Below are 16,105 nucleotides of genomic sequence, written 5' to 3'. Positions count from 1 at the left end.
GGGGGGGGGGAGGGGGCAGTGACACTCACATATCTCTACTCTTATAAAAAAACAGAGTTGGTGATGACGGTGTTCCTGCCATCCTGCGATATAGGCCATCCGATTTATATCCGACGGACATGAAGGAAAATATGGCAATTTTGCAAAAATATACCCACACCCCTCTTCGCATTTGCAAATAAGGCATTCCCTCGTTCATCCTTTTCCCCCACAAGATAAACTTCTCATACAAATGCATCTTGATGTTCCGTGCAACGCACATGGACATCTTGCTAGTAGGGAGAAGGAGTTTGTGTGACACATATCTAGCTATATTAAGGGATAGGTAGATAGCATATGTGTGAGAGACATTATTATACTTTGAGACATTAGTGGCTGTGGGTGGGCGGAATTAAAGGGGTGGGCGTGTTAGACATAGAGAGCGTGTGTGTTTCTGTGTGAGAGACTTGTAGGACGGGGTAAAAAGACGAATTTAACCCTGACAGAGGGAGAGAAATACACGAAGTGCGCGTGTGTGATTCTGATGCCCACAGGGAAATGAGATATGTATGCGTGTGAGAGAGATTGCACAATTCATTCACGTATCACTATCTAGCGACCGTGGACGTGCATCGCTTGAACATAAGTCAATATCTACTTCGTATCGTGGCCAATGGTACAATATCGATTCAACGCTATAAAGATTGGACACTCACATATCACATTTTTTTCTATTTAAATAAACCTTTTTCCGTTGTGCATGCCAAAGTTACAGTGATGTTTCTTCAAACAACCAATGTATCTATCATGCACATGCACCATTGTTACTCTTGCATTCAAATTCATTAGTCTTGGATGATTTAAGTTTCTATTTTGAAGTAATATATATGTAATATTCATATATGAATTCAACGGTTACGCAATTTATGAAATGGAGGCTATATAATCATATGAGGTAACACTTTTAAGTAGCTAACTACAATATCCATTTCTTTTTGTGCGCCTCTACACTAACACGTCAATGCATTATGTTTAACGTAAATAACCAATGGCATTAAATTATCTATTTACACGAGAAATACATAGGCTGAGCGTTTGATCCCTATTTTTGTGAACACGCCACTAGACCCGTACGATTGGCCACGCCCGTGTGAACGTCCAAGTTATCGGCGCATCATCCTGAGTTATTGTCTTTTTTTCTGGGGTGGACTTCACACCAGTTATTAACTGCTGACGCGTGCCCCGCGTACATCGTCTAGCATGACCTTCCCGCTAGCACGGTCCAAAATTAGTTGAAACTGGATACGAATGATCCCGCAGGCGGCAAAATCTCCCGCCTCCTTCTAAAATTTCCGCCACCTTAGTCTTTAGCATCCGAAATCCCCCTTTTGTCCTTGGTACACGGTGACCAACAGTTACAATACCGCCCTCATCTACATCATAGGTCGGGGCTGCTTTGGTAACTTCAGGTTCCCCCCACTACACGCCACCCCCATTTCCTCTCCCCTCCTCCCGCAAAAACGACTAACTCCACAACACCAAAGCATCTTACATCACGTCATCCGTACTTCATCGCCCTTTCTCCCCTCCCCTCTCGAAACCCTAGACTGCTCATCCATCGGCGTACCATAGCCCATTCACTGCCAGCGGCGTCTACCTGGCCGGATCTGCTTCTGCGGCCGCATCGACCCCTCCCACCTCCCCTAGAAACAAGTAGACTGCTCATCCACCACTGTACCACAGCCCATTCAGTGCCGGCCTTGTCCACGGCGCCGGATCTGCTTCGCCGGTACTCTCGTCAATCGCCGCGCATCTGCAGCGGCTCATTCGTACTCCCCACCGGAGACGCTTTGTCCACACCCCCTGGAGCCGCCCCACCGACGCCCCCGTCGACAGCCTCTGAACCTCTTCGCCGACACCTTCCTCAACCCTACCGGAGGCGCTTCGCCGACACCTTCCTCAACCCTACCTGAGCCGCTTCGCCGACACCAGCGTCAACCCTACCGGAGTAGCTTTGCCTATACCATTTTCAACCCTACCGGGGCCGCTTTGCCAACTCACAAGTCCACAGCCTCAGATCCGCTTCCTCGCACCCTCATCCAACCTACCAGAGCAGCTTCTGACGCCCCGTCCACGGCCACAGATCCGCATCGTCGACACCACCCTTAACCCAACCACCGGAGCAGCTTCTGACGCCCCATCGACGGTCGCAGATCCGCATCGTCGACACCATCCTTAACCCAACCACCAGAGCAGCTTCTGACGCCCGTCCACGGCCGCAGATCCGCATCGTCGACACCATCCTTAACCCAACCACCGGAGCAGCTTCACCTACGCCCTCGTCCACGGCCACAGATCCGCAAACACCCTAGTCGACGGTTCTAGATCTCCTTACCGGACCCCGACAGCCAGCGCAGCGTCATCACCCTCGATGTTTCTAACCTGATTCCCACCGTCTGGAGAGATGCCAAACACCCGCCACGGCCTAGGTACCTGTCACCTTTAAACCCGTCCAGCATCACCTGCCCGATGTACTTCAAATATACTAACCGGTCGTTGTTACCTATTATGCAGCTGGCAAAAACTACAAGGACGATGTTTCTTCTGGATCTAACAGCTTGGCCAACCAAGATCCTGGACTGAGGCATTGCTATGATCTTGTAAGCGCGTCTCTCTCTCTTGTATTGTTCTGTGCCTGCCAGCGTGCTTTGCTATGATTTTCGACCAGTAATCCCTTTGTGCAGACAATGATTTCTACTACTTGCTGCTAAATTAGATATGTAGATGTCATACATGATACTACCTCGTACCTCCGTTCCTAAATATAAGTATTTCTAGAGATTCCACTATAGGCTACATACGGAGCAAAATGAGTGAATCTACACTCGAAAATGCATCTATATACATCTGTATGTGGTCCATACTGGAATCTCTACAAAGACATATATTTAGGAACAGGGGTAGTAAATTACACAAAATCATAGGTGGCATGTAGGAATTCCACTGCACTACATTAGGCTCCCTTAGAGTGCCTGGCAGTCCAGCATACAGAGTCATGGCTAGTTTATGGTACGCACACAATCGTTAATTGGTGGTTTAAATATGCGCAAGAGATATGCAATGTAGTATCATGTAGAGATGTCTGAAATTAGCCGTGTCAACTTGCAGATAGGGTTACACAATGAAAAAGTACAAGATGTATGTGGCAATTTCATGGAACATCGCAAAAAAAGGAGAGGCAGCGGTGAGCCTATACAGTGTGCTATGGTACGTCACTCCTCCATTGCAATCATCATGACATGTTATTTGTATGCCAGTTCTATTAGCCAAGTTTCGTAGGGACAGTTATTACGAGTTATCCTAAGAAAATAAGCACCTGTGAAAATAAGCTCCATGTAATACGCCAACCAGTTCTTTTCTTTGCGTTTTCAGCTTATCTTTGGTATGATCAGTGGAAAGTCTAGATTGCATTATATATATTTTTCATTTTGCTGCAGATATGGAAATTAATTTGACTTGCAAACATCACAAATTGAACCCAGTGCAGTAATTAATATGATAGGAAAACAGACCATCACTATTTGCTTAAAATGAAAATACAAAGATACCATCTACTTGGCACAATCTACTTTGGTCAATGTTTTCCATAGAGATCCCATTGCCTAATTTAAAGGAAGAACGCATGACCCACATTTAAATGAAGAACAATTATTTGTTGAAATTCGATGGTCCAAGTGGTTGGTTATTATCATATAGCAACACCACCTGAAAGCATCATACAACAGCAGTAGCAGCTCATAGCAACTCATCATACAGCAGCAGTAGTCCGCAATTCATCATATAACAGTAGCAGCTCATAGCAATTCATCATATAGCAGCAGCAGGAGCAGCTCATAGCAATTCATCATATAGCAGCAACAGGAGCAGCTTGTAGCAACTCATCATATAGTAGCAGCAGCAGCTCACAGCAACTCATCATACAACAGCAGCAGTCTGGAATTCATCATATACCAGCAACAACTCATAGCAATTCATCATATAGCAGTAGCAGGAGCAGCTCATAGCAATTCATCATATAGCAGCAGTAGGAGCAGCTTGTAGCAACTCATCATATAGTAGCAGCAGCACATAGCAATTCATCATATAGTAGCAGCAGCAGCTCATAGCAACTCATCATATAGTAGCAGCAGCTCATAGCAATTCATCATATAGCAGTAGCAGGAGCAGCTCATAGCAATGCATCATATAGCAGCAGCAGAAGCAGCTCATAGAAATTCATCGTATAGTGGATCAGAATGAAAATTTGGCAAAAAATCAGAGGAGATCCTCACCTTGTTGGATGAGCTCATCCTTGAACAGCACCTCAAGGCCATGGCCTGGGAGGAGGGGAGGGGGAAGAAGGTGCCTTCTGCCGTAGTGTGGCATCAACCATAGTTGTGTAGCGCCCGCTGGAGTAGTGCGTTGGAGGAACCACAGTGGAGCAGCTGCTAGAGACCATGAGAATGAGGGGCGGCGCTAGAGGGAGGAGCAGCCAGGGAGATTTGCCCCTACCTGCCGGCCATGTAGCCTAGCTGGACATAGCATCATCGAGGACCAGGCCAGATGGGACCTGTGGCGACGGCTTGCTGGAGGAACCCTAGTGCTGCAGGCAGGGATCGAGGTAGAGGGAAAGGGGAAAGGAGATGCAAGTGGGCAGGGCAATGAATGCTTGCGTGTTTATTTTTACTTGAGGGTCGGGTGTGACACAGGCGTCAGCAGTTGCATTTTGAGTGTAATATAGGCAGACAACAGAGTCATTTCACTATTCCCCTTCCCTTCAATTTTTAGTGAGGTTCTACCCGAAACACCCCCCTCCAAAGCAAAATTAGTTAAGCCCAAGCCCATAACTCAAAAATGACTTCTTTACATCTTTTATGGCTTATTTTGACAATATACCCTGAAAAGGCGGAATCGAACTGGCCCTTAACCTGCAATTCAATTGTGCGTGCAATGATGAATCACTCCTTCCTGCTAACTGTACATTTAGGCATCATCATACATGGCATAAACTAATACATGTGCATTCCATTGTAGAATCTGGAATATGCAATGTTTATGTTAGTTCATACGTTGCACATGATGTTTAAATGCCCCTTAAATCTGGTCAGTCAAGTGATGGTCTTTAAGCCTCCTTCTTTGCTTCTTTTCTTGATATGTAAGATTTGCTCATACATCTGTTCAATTGCTTGTTTGCATCAGCCAGCCATACTAGGACTGTTTGCTTTGACCACTTGCTGTTCCTGACCTAACACTCTAACAGAGCTTGTCAACGATTTAAACACTAAGGGCTGCTGTAGTGGGGCCTTGTCTAACTCATAGGTGAATAAAGGTTTGGCTGTACACTATAGTAGGCTCTCCAAGAGTACCTGGAGATCCAATTCGAAGGTATGCCTAGTTTTTACATAGTGCAGACATAGTAAATGCTCATTTCATTGTGTGCAAGTGCAAGAGATGCGGCATGTTTCATTATGTGGTGTTGTTTTGTTATAATCTCATCCTTTTGTGTTCATAGACTAGAAAGTATGCATATTTATCTTCCAAGGAGACGAGTAACTAGTTTGTGTCACCTTGTAGAGGGGGTGCAAAGAAGATAAGATTGACGATTTCCATGTACAAGATGTTAGGAAGGAGCCTTGCAAGAGAAGTAGGAGCTACGCTGAGCCTCTTCAACCTGCTAAGGTAAGTCACTGTATGCAACTCAACAGTTCAATTCCTTGTTTGTTTCAGGCATAGTTAATTTTCTCTTTTCAATTGCTTTATTTGTCCTCACGTAGTGAGGTGCCCAAATAATTATGCCTGATGTTCGGTACTTGTATCACTATTAGTTGACATAATTAAAGGCCTTACCATTTAATTACTCTGCCGAAGTGTGCCTGAAGCTTTGAAGTCTATTAACCAACTATTATTGGATGAGGCTTACAATCTAGTTTATACTATGCTAATGATTGCATAGTTTTGCCTGTTGTAGTATGTTTGTATGAAACCCTCTGCTGTTCATTATGCTCCCTAAGACTTTAATTGAGTTACTGAATGGCCAACTGCTTGCTTACTTATACGCAACATGCTGTCTAAATTTGTAAGTTGTCTGTGTTTTTGATTGGGCCCCAACATCACGCTCCTCTCATGAGCTAAGAGGGATTTCTGTATGCAGGCTGCACAGACTATCTTTTTATAATTTTTATAATATCACATGCTTATGCTTCATGACGTGTAACATTTTTTTTGTGAAAGTGACGCGTAACATTATTGTTAGTCCTATTTTGCCATGTAGTACAAAATAGTGTCTTGTTCGCTTCACTGTTGTAACTATATTTTTTCCCTAGTCATGTGTACTTACAGAAACATTTCAGGATGAAGTGACATCAACACAAAAATCTGTGAGCAGTGCGGCATGGCCGTTACAGACTGATTATGGATTGGAATTGGAATGTGTTGATGTGTTGACATCGACTAGAGGTGGCAAGACAATGTGTACATGATTGTCAACGTATAATCAACAAGTTGAGACTGGACATGCAGGTACTAGAAGCAGGAGTCAAAAAATGAAACAAGACACCGAGGTAACCATGAAGGAATTGGAGATTTTGCAGACTGAAATTTGTGCTATCTGAATCCAGCCAATCCTATTTTCTGAAGAGATTATAGTTCAAATGGAGTTAAGTTGATGTGCGTCCATGATGTATGAGTCGTATTTGCCCAGTGTATGTAATTTGCTGTTTGTGTATGCTTTATTATCAACTGCGCCGTACCATAATGCCTAGTGGGTATAATCGGCTGTAATTTCTTTATTGTATAGTGTAGGATTATTCTACCTTTCTATGCCTTGATCTCTTTGTTGTATAGTGTATGCTTTTTAGAGGTGATAGTATTGAGTAGGATAATTTTTGAATATGCTATATCATTCAAACGGGGGCCAACTCGCTCGACCATGGGCCTTCTACGTCTCGTAGGATCCATGGGCCTTCTACGTCTCGCAGGATCCATGGGCCTTCTACGTCTCGCAGGATCCATGGGCCTTCTACGTCTCGCAGTGTCCATGGGCCTTCTACGTGTCGCAGGATCCATGGGCCTTCTACGTCACATAGGATCCATGGGCCGCCGACTCATTTATGGGTCTTGTACTGTCCTTTAATGGGCCGTAGACGGGCCTATAATGGAAATCGTACGTTTTATTGGCTGACCATAACGGGCCGTTAATAGGCCGTATTTGGTGATGCTATGACAATGGCCCAACAAACTAACGGACCACAAACGGGCCAACTGTAACGACGGGCTGAATTTGGCCCACAAGTAGAAAATGACAGTAACGGGCCGTAAGTAACCGAATGCTGCAAATAAGCCCAAAAATAAATGGGCTCTGAGAAGGCCGAAAGATAACATGGGCTGTAAACGGCCCAACTGAATAACGGGCCCTTAATGGGTATAAAGCGATACACTGTTCATTACGGGCCAGTTTCACGACGGGCCGTTAATGGGTCTAAAGTAATACACTATTCATCGCGGGCCAGTTTCACCATGGGCCGTTAATAGGCCAAGAGTTACATAGGGCCTCATATGGGCCGGAAGACGTCATGGGCCATACATGGGCCAGAAGTGAAAACGGGCTAGAATCATATTGGATGGCCCAGATGACGCTACTGGGCCTAATTCAGATAGGGCGTAACGGGCCTTGGGTTATTGGGCTGTAAATGAGCTATATGCGAACAGGCCATTAACAGGCTTTCCATGGGCCGGCCCGTCTCCTTTTGACCAAGTCAAATGGGCCGGCCTTTTCACAGGAATGGGCCTCTGTTGGGCCGTGCCACATGTCGATGTATCATAGGCGCTTTCGGTCCAATGAGTGGATGACATCTGTCCCAACAATGAGCCGACACGTGTTTCCTCCAGCCAATGATGATTTTACACGTGGAAAATCCCCATTGGCCGGGGCTGTTAACGGGTTATCGGATCCAAAAACCGACCCGATAGCTTAACGGCGTTCCGTTACGGTGGATTCCACGTGTCGGTCACCCTTGACGAAAGCACTTCTCTGACGCACGATTTGTCGTCATGGAAGTGGACACTTCCGTGATGATAATTTTGGTAATGTCATCGAACACTTCTACGACAACACAGGTATGACTATCTCGATTCTGTCATAAATTTGTCATGGATGTACATGCATGACAAAAAAACGTGACCTACTGTGACAAACACATATCATCACGGAAGTGTATTTTTTTGTAGTGGGCGGAGCTGTTCTACCGGGGACACTTCCCTCCGGGAGGGGGAAATCATCACCATCGTCATCACCAACGATCCTCTCATCGGGAGGGGGTCAATCTCCGTCAACATCTTCACCAACACCATCTCCTCTCAAAACCCTAGTTCATCTCTTGTATCCAATCTTGTATCAAAACCAAAAATTGGTACCTGTGGGTTGCTAGTACTGTTGATTCCTCCTTGTAGTTGATGCTAATTGGTTTACTTGGTGGAAGATCATATGTTCAGATCCTTAATGCATATTATTACACCTCTGAATATGAAAATGAATATGCTTTGTGAGTAGTTACGTTTGTTCCTGAGGACATGGGTGAAGTCTTGCTATTAGTAGTCATGTGAATTTGGTATTCGTTCGATATTTTGATGAGATTTATGTTGTCTTTTCCTCTAGTGGTGTTATGTGAACGTCGACTACATGACACTTCACCATTATTTGGGCCTAGAGGAAGGCATGGGGAAGTAATAAGTAGATGATGGGTTGCTAGAGTGACAGAATCTTAAACCCTAGTTTATGTGTTTCTTCATTAGGGGCTGATTTGGATCCATATGTTTAATGATGTGGTTAGGTTTACCTTAATACTTCTTTTGTAGTTGCAGACACTTGCAATAGGGCTTAATCATAAGTGGGATTCTTGTCCAAGTAAGGGCAGTACCCAAGCACCGGTCCACCCACATATAAAATTATCAAAGTACCGAACGCGAATCATATGAGCGCGATGAAAACTAGCTTGACGATAATTTCCATGTGTCCTCGGGAGCTCCTTTCTCATTATTAGAAATTGTCTAGGCTTATCCTTTGCTACATAAAGGATTTGGCCACCTTGCTGCACTTTATTTACTTTACTTACTTGTTACTCGCTACTATTTATCTTATCACAAAACTATCTATCATCTACAATTTCAGTGCTTGCTGAGAAATCCTTACTGAAACCGCTTATTATTTCCTTCTGCTCCTCGTTGGGTTCGACACTCTTACTTATCGAAAGGACTATGATAGATCCCCTACACTTGTGGGTCATCATGTACTTGCTTGTATCAGTAGCACATGGAGAATAAGCTACTTGCTTGCTTATTATTTAGGGTTTGTATCAATAGTACTTGCTTGCTTCTCTTCAATTTCCTTCATTGCTTGCTTGTTTCTATCAGTAGCACCTTGCTTGCTTGCTTGTTTAGTGTACATATATTTCCAGTGTACATGCATGCTTGTTTAGTGCACTTACATGTTTGCTTAATTAATAACACTACATCACTGTATGTGCATGATGGTCCAAATGCGTTCCTTTATTGATACAAGTGCATCATTTTACTTTATCCTTGCTGTATCTGATTGTTGTTTATTCTATTTTGCAAGCACCACCTCAAGATCATCCATGGCAAGGAGGACAAGGTCAAACATGAGGCCAACCATTGGTATGCAACTTGCTCCTTGTGGTTATACTATTAGTTTCATAAAATATGCGTCTTAATATGCTAATTGAAATGTATTGCTGCAATCTAAATAAGCTGGCTTAATTGTGCCTGTGTGCTGTTAATCTTCCTTACATGAATAACTAGGATTAAATGATAATGAAATATCATAAGATATGTTTGGTTGTCTGTCCATGCATTCCAAACATTCACCTAATAGTTACGTTTCCTTTATCATGCAAAGAAGAGCCTCTCACCGAGTATGAGAAGGTTATGGCTAGAAATATCATGAGGAACAATCCGATGTTCCAGTTCCTTGGCATCGGTGCAATAGCGTCGATGATTAGGAAAACAAATGGTGTACAAGAAGGTAGAAGTGATGAGGTTCAAGAAGGTGGTGGAGTTATCAATGATGACCCAGAGTACAATCCTAAGGAGGATGATGTATAACCCGCCCAGGAGGGGCCGGGTCATATTTGCAAATATTCTTGAAGCACAAGACCCAGGATGTAGATGGCGGTTTAGTTAAAGGCCCAAGGCCTAGAGGCGACTTAAGGCCCGTAGTAATAAGCCGCCATGTATGCGTGACTTGTATTGTAAGGCAAGAATAGTTAAGAGACCGAGCCGGACACTATTTACGAGCCGACCGGGACTCTGTAGAGCCGCTGGGCGTCGACCTCTATATATAAAGGGATGACCCGGCAGCGGTTCAGGACAAGTAACATCAAACTTGAGAGCTAGGTCAAGCGATTCGCTCCCTGGTTATCGAGACATAAGCAATCCCACTCAAAAATGGATCGTGGGCTTTTACCTTCATCGTAAGGGGGCCGAACCAGTATAAACCTCTTGTCCTTTGTCCCGAGTAACCCCTTCAAGCTTCCTAGTTGCGATGGATCCATTACTAAGTCCTTTCACTAGGACATCTGCCGTGACAATTCCACGACATTTGGCGCCCACCATGGGGCTAGCGCACGGTGGATTCGAGTTCTTGAAGGGCAGCTTCGAAGGGCTCAAAGGATACGCTGTGGGCCGGAGGACCAAGAGTCGTCGCGGCAAGCTCTACATCGACGATGCAGGCTGGGGCCCCGACACCGGCTCAATTGAGTATGGGTACCGGGTCCCCTTCGGCGGAATCCACGTCTTCATCGGCAAGATCGGCGAGCCGGGCCCTGAGCCGGACATCTTCACCGACCTCGTCGAGACGGCTCAGCGTGCGAGACCCACCCGGGCTGTGCCTGCCATGAAGCATGCCCTCGTGGGATGCATCCATGAAGGGCCCGCTGAAGGATCTGCATCTGGCGGTGAAACGGCCATCTACTCTGATGGCAGGTCATCCACAGGTGAGACAGATTCGTTGTATCAGCTGCAAGATGGCGGGCTTGGGGGCTGCTCCGATGGCAGCAGTATTCTGGATTGCTTTGAGCTGCCGAGCAGGGTTGGGATCTTCATGGCCGGCACACAACCTATCCAAGACTCCACAACTGCGGCAACTATGACCTTTGGGTCAGCAGCAGCCGGGGCAGGAGGCCCTGTGCGCTCACCGGCTCAGGTGTTGATGAATCTCACAGATAAGCTGACCACTCTATTAACCGTCGTGGTCAACCCGGTGGATCAAGCTCGTCATGATGCAGAGGTGGCACAATTAAAATTGGATATGGTGCAGGCTAAGGAAGACCAGCGGAAGATGTCAGGATAACCGCAGAGCGGGCAATTCTCGATGTTCAGGCTCAACGGATTCAGGCACAGACTTTCCGGCTCACGCAAGATCAGAATGCGTATAATGAGGTCATGAGGAGAAGACATCAGAAGACTCTGTCTCGACTCCCCCGGTTTACGATCCCCGAAACCTCTTTCACACACCTGGGGCAGGGCCCAGTAACCCGCCGTGGCTCTCCCCGCGTACGGGGGCAGACCATGTTGCAACGCCCCGGGACGGCGCGCTGGTTCAACCGCAGGTGATGGGACCTCCCTGTGTAAACAAGCTCCACCTCAGTATGTACCAACACCTCCGGGTCACTATTCTAACCCGTTGGAGAACATGATAGCGGCGGCGGCACGGCTGGCGGCTCTTCCAGTTGATGGCGACTCTCCGGTGCCGGTTGAAACCCGCCGGGTCAGAGAGCTTCTTCAGACGGCCTTAGCCCAACAGGAGGCGTACTCATACGGCCAGGACAGGATCCATTCAACTCCTCGCCCAAGCCGAAGCCCGAGTTATAGCAGGCACATGAATTTAGTGGCTGTTTCAAGCAACATCCGGCATCGTAACTAGCATGGTGGGCATGATCCGGTGCGCCATGAGGCCTTTAACTTGGTAGATCAAGACAGAATACATCAAGAGGCTGAGCGAGCGGCGACTCAACAGGCAGCTGAGCAGGCGGCTCAGCTGACGGCTTACCAGCCGTATCCGGTTTATCCAACGACTTCTATTGAGGCAGGTGTGGCCACCTGGACGGGAGGAGCCCCCTGTCTAGTGCCGGCTCAACGTAACGAGCGTTTGCCCAAGGATTTTAAGGAACCTAGGAAGGTGCCGAACTACACGGCCGACTTACAGCCCGGGGCATGGATCAAAAGTTACGAGATGGCTATGGAGTTACTGGAGGTCAATGATGCTGCTATGGCCAAGTACTTTACCATGATGTTGGATGGGACCGCCCGGACTTGGTTGAAAGGCCTGCCAGCTAATTCAATCAGTTCATGGGCGGAGCTAAAGGCCCGATTCAACCAGAACTTCAAGGATACGTGCAAGTAGCCCATGTCAATCGTGGATTTGACAAATTGCAAGCAAGAGGAGGGTGAGTCTACAACCCATTGGGTGTACCGGGTTAAAGCCATAATACATTCATCTGATAAGATGGATGCCGGCTCTGCAGTCTTAATGTTGGAGAAAAATTGCCGTTTTTGCCTCTGAAACAAAAGCTGGGGCGGCTCAAGAGTGATTGTAATGATATGGGCACGCTGATGGCGGCTCTGGTCAAGTACGCCGACTCTGATAGTACCAAGGATTCCGAGTCTGATGACGACAAGACAGGGAAGGGAAGGAAGAATGGCAACGGCAAGGGCCCTCAGCACAACCCGGCAAATCAAGGAGGTAATAAACGTAAGGCTGACGGTAGTTTGGATTTTGTGGCTAATACTAGTGCGCAGGGTAACAACCAACGGCGCAAGGGGAGGCCACCTCCCCGGTATGGCTGGTCAGGCCCCACACTTGAGCAATTATTGAACGAGCCCTGTCCGAGACACGGCACCCAACAAAAGCCAGCTACCCATCTATGGAAGGACTGTACGATCGTGAAGGTTTAAAAAATTCCAACATGTTTGGTGGTAACAATGGGCAGGGCGGCGGCTCAGGCGGTGGTAGTTTTCATGGTCCGGGCGGCGGTTTAAACCCCTATTTTCAAAATCCTCAAGGCAGTCAAAGTGGATATAACCAACAATCTGGCCAGGGTGGTCAGCAACAGCAGCTGAATAGTGGGCAATATCATGTGTTTACCACCAGTTTATGCAAACGAGACCAGAAGCTTCATAAGAGGGTTATGTATGCTGTTGAGCCGGCAGTTCCTCGTTATTTGAGATGGTCTGAGCAGCCTATTCTTTGGAGTAGGGAGGATCACCCTCCCCGGGTTGATAATCCGGGTCACTTAGCCTTGGTGGTGGCCCATCAGGTGGGTGGATATAAATTCACCAAGGTACTCATGGATGGAGGCAGCAGCATAAGTATCCTCTATTATGAGACCTTCCATCGCATGGGGATAATTGATAAGAGCCTTAAGCAGTCCAACACTGTCTTCCATGGAGTCGTGCCCGGTAAATCGACGTATCCCGTCGGTAAGATGGAATTGGAGGTAGCCTTTGGGGATGAATATGACTCTAGGGCCGAGAAATTGACGTTTGAAGTAGTCAAGATCAAGAGCCCGTATCATGCTCTGTTTGGGCGGCCGGCTTATGCCAAATTCATGGCACGACCATGTTATGTGTATTTGCAGCTCAAGATGCCGGGTCATAAGGGAACCATTACGGTGCATGGGAGCCAGAAGGTATCCTTGGAATGTGAATAAAGTGACGTGGCTTATGCTGAGTCGTCTGTGCGACAGAAGAGTTAATATTCTACAAGGACAATGTTGACCCGGCGGATATGACGTCTTTAAAGAAGCCAACCACGGAACATGAGCCGGTCATGAAGTTTAAGTCGGCTGATGATACTAAGCTTGTTGATTTTGTTCCAGGCGACTCATCCAAACTGTTCAGTATCAGTGCTAATTTGGATCCCAAATAGGAAAGCGCGCTCATCGAGTTCATCCATGAGTACCAAGACACTTTTTCATGGAAACCTTCTGACATGCCAGGTGTACCGAGAGAACTCACTGAGTACACTCTTAATATTGATCCAAAGTTTAAGCCGGTCAAGCAGTTTCTTCGGCGGTTCAACGAGGAGAGGCGGAAGGCCATTGGTGAGGAGGTAGCCTGGCTCTTAGTAGCTGGGTTCATCATCGAAGTGTTTCATCCAGAGTGGTTGGCTAACCCGGTGCTTATGCTTAAGAAAAACAACACTTGGCGTATGTGTGTGGATTATACGGATTTAAACAAGGCTTGTCCAGCTGATCCTTTTGTTGTCCCTCGTATTGATCAAATCATTGATGCTACAGCGGGTTGTGAACGTTTGAGTTTTTTAGATGCTTACTCTGGTTATCATCAGATCAAGATGGCAGTTAAGGACCAGGAGAAGATGGCTTTCATTACTCCATTTGGAGCCTTCTGCTATGTATCAATGCCTTTTGGGCTCAAGAGTGCCCAGGTGACTTACCAGCGATGTGTGCAGAATTGTCTTCATAATCAAATTGGGCACAATGTTCATGCTTATGTGAATGACATAGTGGTGAAAGCCAGAGAGAAGGAGACCTTGATTGATGATCTTAAGGAAACCTTTGACAATCTTTGGGTTTACAAGATGATGCTTAACTCGGCTAAGTGTGTTTTTGGTGTGCCTATAGGCAAGCTTTTGGGTTTTCTGGTTTCTAATAGGGGCATCGAGGCTAACCCTGAGAAGATCAAGGCCATCACCTCTCTGGCCAAACCAGCGTGTATCAATTACGTTCAGCGTTTGGCGGGTCGTATTGCTGCTCTAATACGGTTCATAAGCCGGTTAGGTGAGAAGGCCATACCACTGTATCAAATGATGAAGAAGACAAATAACTTCACCTGGAGTGATGCTGCCAACGCTGCTTTTGAAGACCTGAAGAGACAGTTGGCTGAGCCGCCAGTTCTTGCTGCTCCCATTGACAAGGAGCCCTTGTTATTATATGTGGCTGCTAAGACGCGTGCCGTCTGTGTGGCCATCGTGGTGGAGCGCAAGGAGGCTGGCAAGGAACACCCGGTTCAACGGCCGGTTTACTACATCAGCGAGGTGCTTATTGAGTCCAAGCAACGATATCCGCATTGGCAGAAGCTCATTTATGGTGTGTTCATGGCAAGCCAGAAGCTTAAGCAATACTTCTTGGGTCACCCCATCACTGTGATTAGTTCTGCTCCTTTTGGGGATATCATTCAAAACAGAGAGGCCACAGGACGAGTCGCCAAGTGGGTCATTGAGCTTGGGCCTCATGGCTTAAAGTATGTGCCATGCACAACTATTAAATCTCAAGCACTAGTGGATTTCATCAACGATTGGACAGAGCTGCAGATGCCTGAAGAAAAGTTGGACAACATGTATTGGACAATTCATTTTGATGGGTCCAAGCAATTGGAGGGCTCGGGGGCTGGAGTTGTTTTGACTTCCCCTCGAGGTGAATTTTTTTTGTTATGTGCTACGGTTGATGTTTCCCTGTACTAACAATGGAAATGAGTATGAAGCCTTACTCCATGGTCTCCGGATGGCTAAGGAGATGAGCTTAAGCCCGGTAAGGTGCTTTGGCGACTCAGATCTGGTGGCTCAGCAGGTGTCAGGCAAGTGGGATTCTAAGGATCCTCTCATGGTGGCTTATCTCCTTGAAGTCGATGCAATTGCGGGGCACTTCAAGAGTTTTCAGGTGGAGCACATTGACCGCGGAAAGAACAAGGTGGCTGATGATTTAAGCCGACTGGGATCTCAGCGTAAGCCGGTACCGCCTAGTACTTTCTTGGATATTCTACATAACCCTTCTGTCAGGCTACCCACAGAGGAAGACTTGGCTGTTCCTGACCCGAAAGCACAATTGGTGGCGGCTCTTCATGTCATTCCAGATTGGACGGTGCCATATCTGGCTTACATGACTCGGGGCGAGTTTCCTGAGGATGAAACCTTGGCCAGGCAGTAACCCGGCGGTCTAAGTCTATGACGATTGTCAATGGCGAGTTGCATCATCGCAATGTTACAAGGGCGCTTCAACGTTGCGTCTCTCCTGAAGAAGGCCATGAAACTCCTCGTGAGATTCATGAAGGGGAT

This window comes from Triticum dicoccoides, chromosome 6B (assembly GCF_002162155.2).
Source record: "Triticum dicoccoides isolate Atlit2015 ecotype Zavitan chromosome 6B, WEW_v2.0, whole genome shotgun sequence".
NCBI lineage: Eukaryota > Viridiplantae > Streptophyta > Magnoliopsida > Poales > Poaceae > Triticum > Triticum dicoccoides.
The sequence above is the reverse complement of the archived record's forward strand: the minus strand, read 5'-3'. Positions refer to the sequence as shown.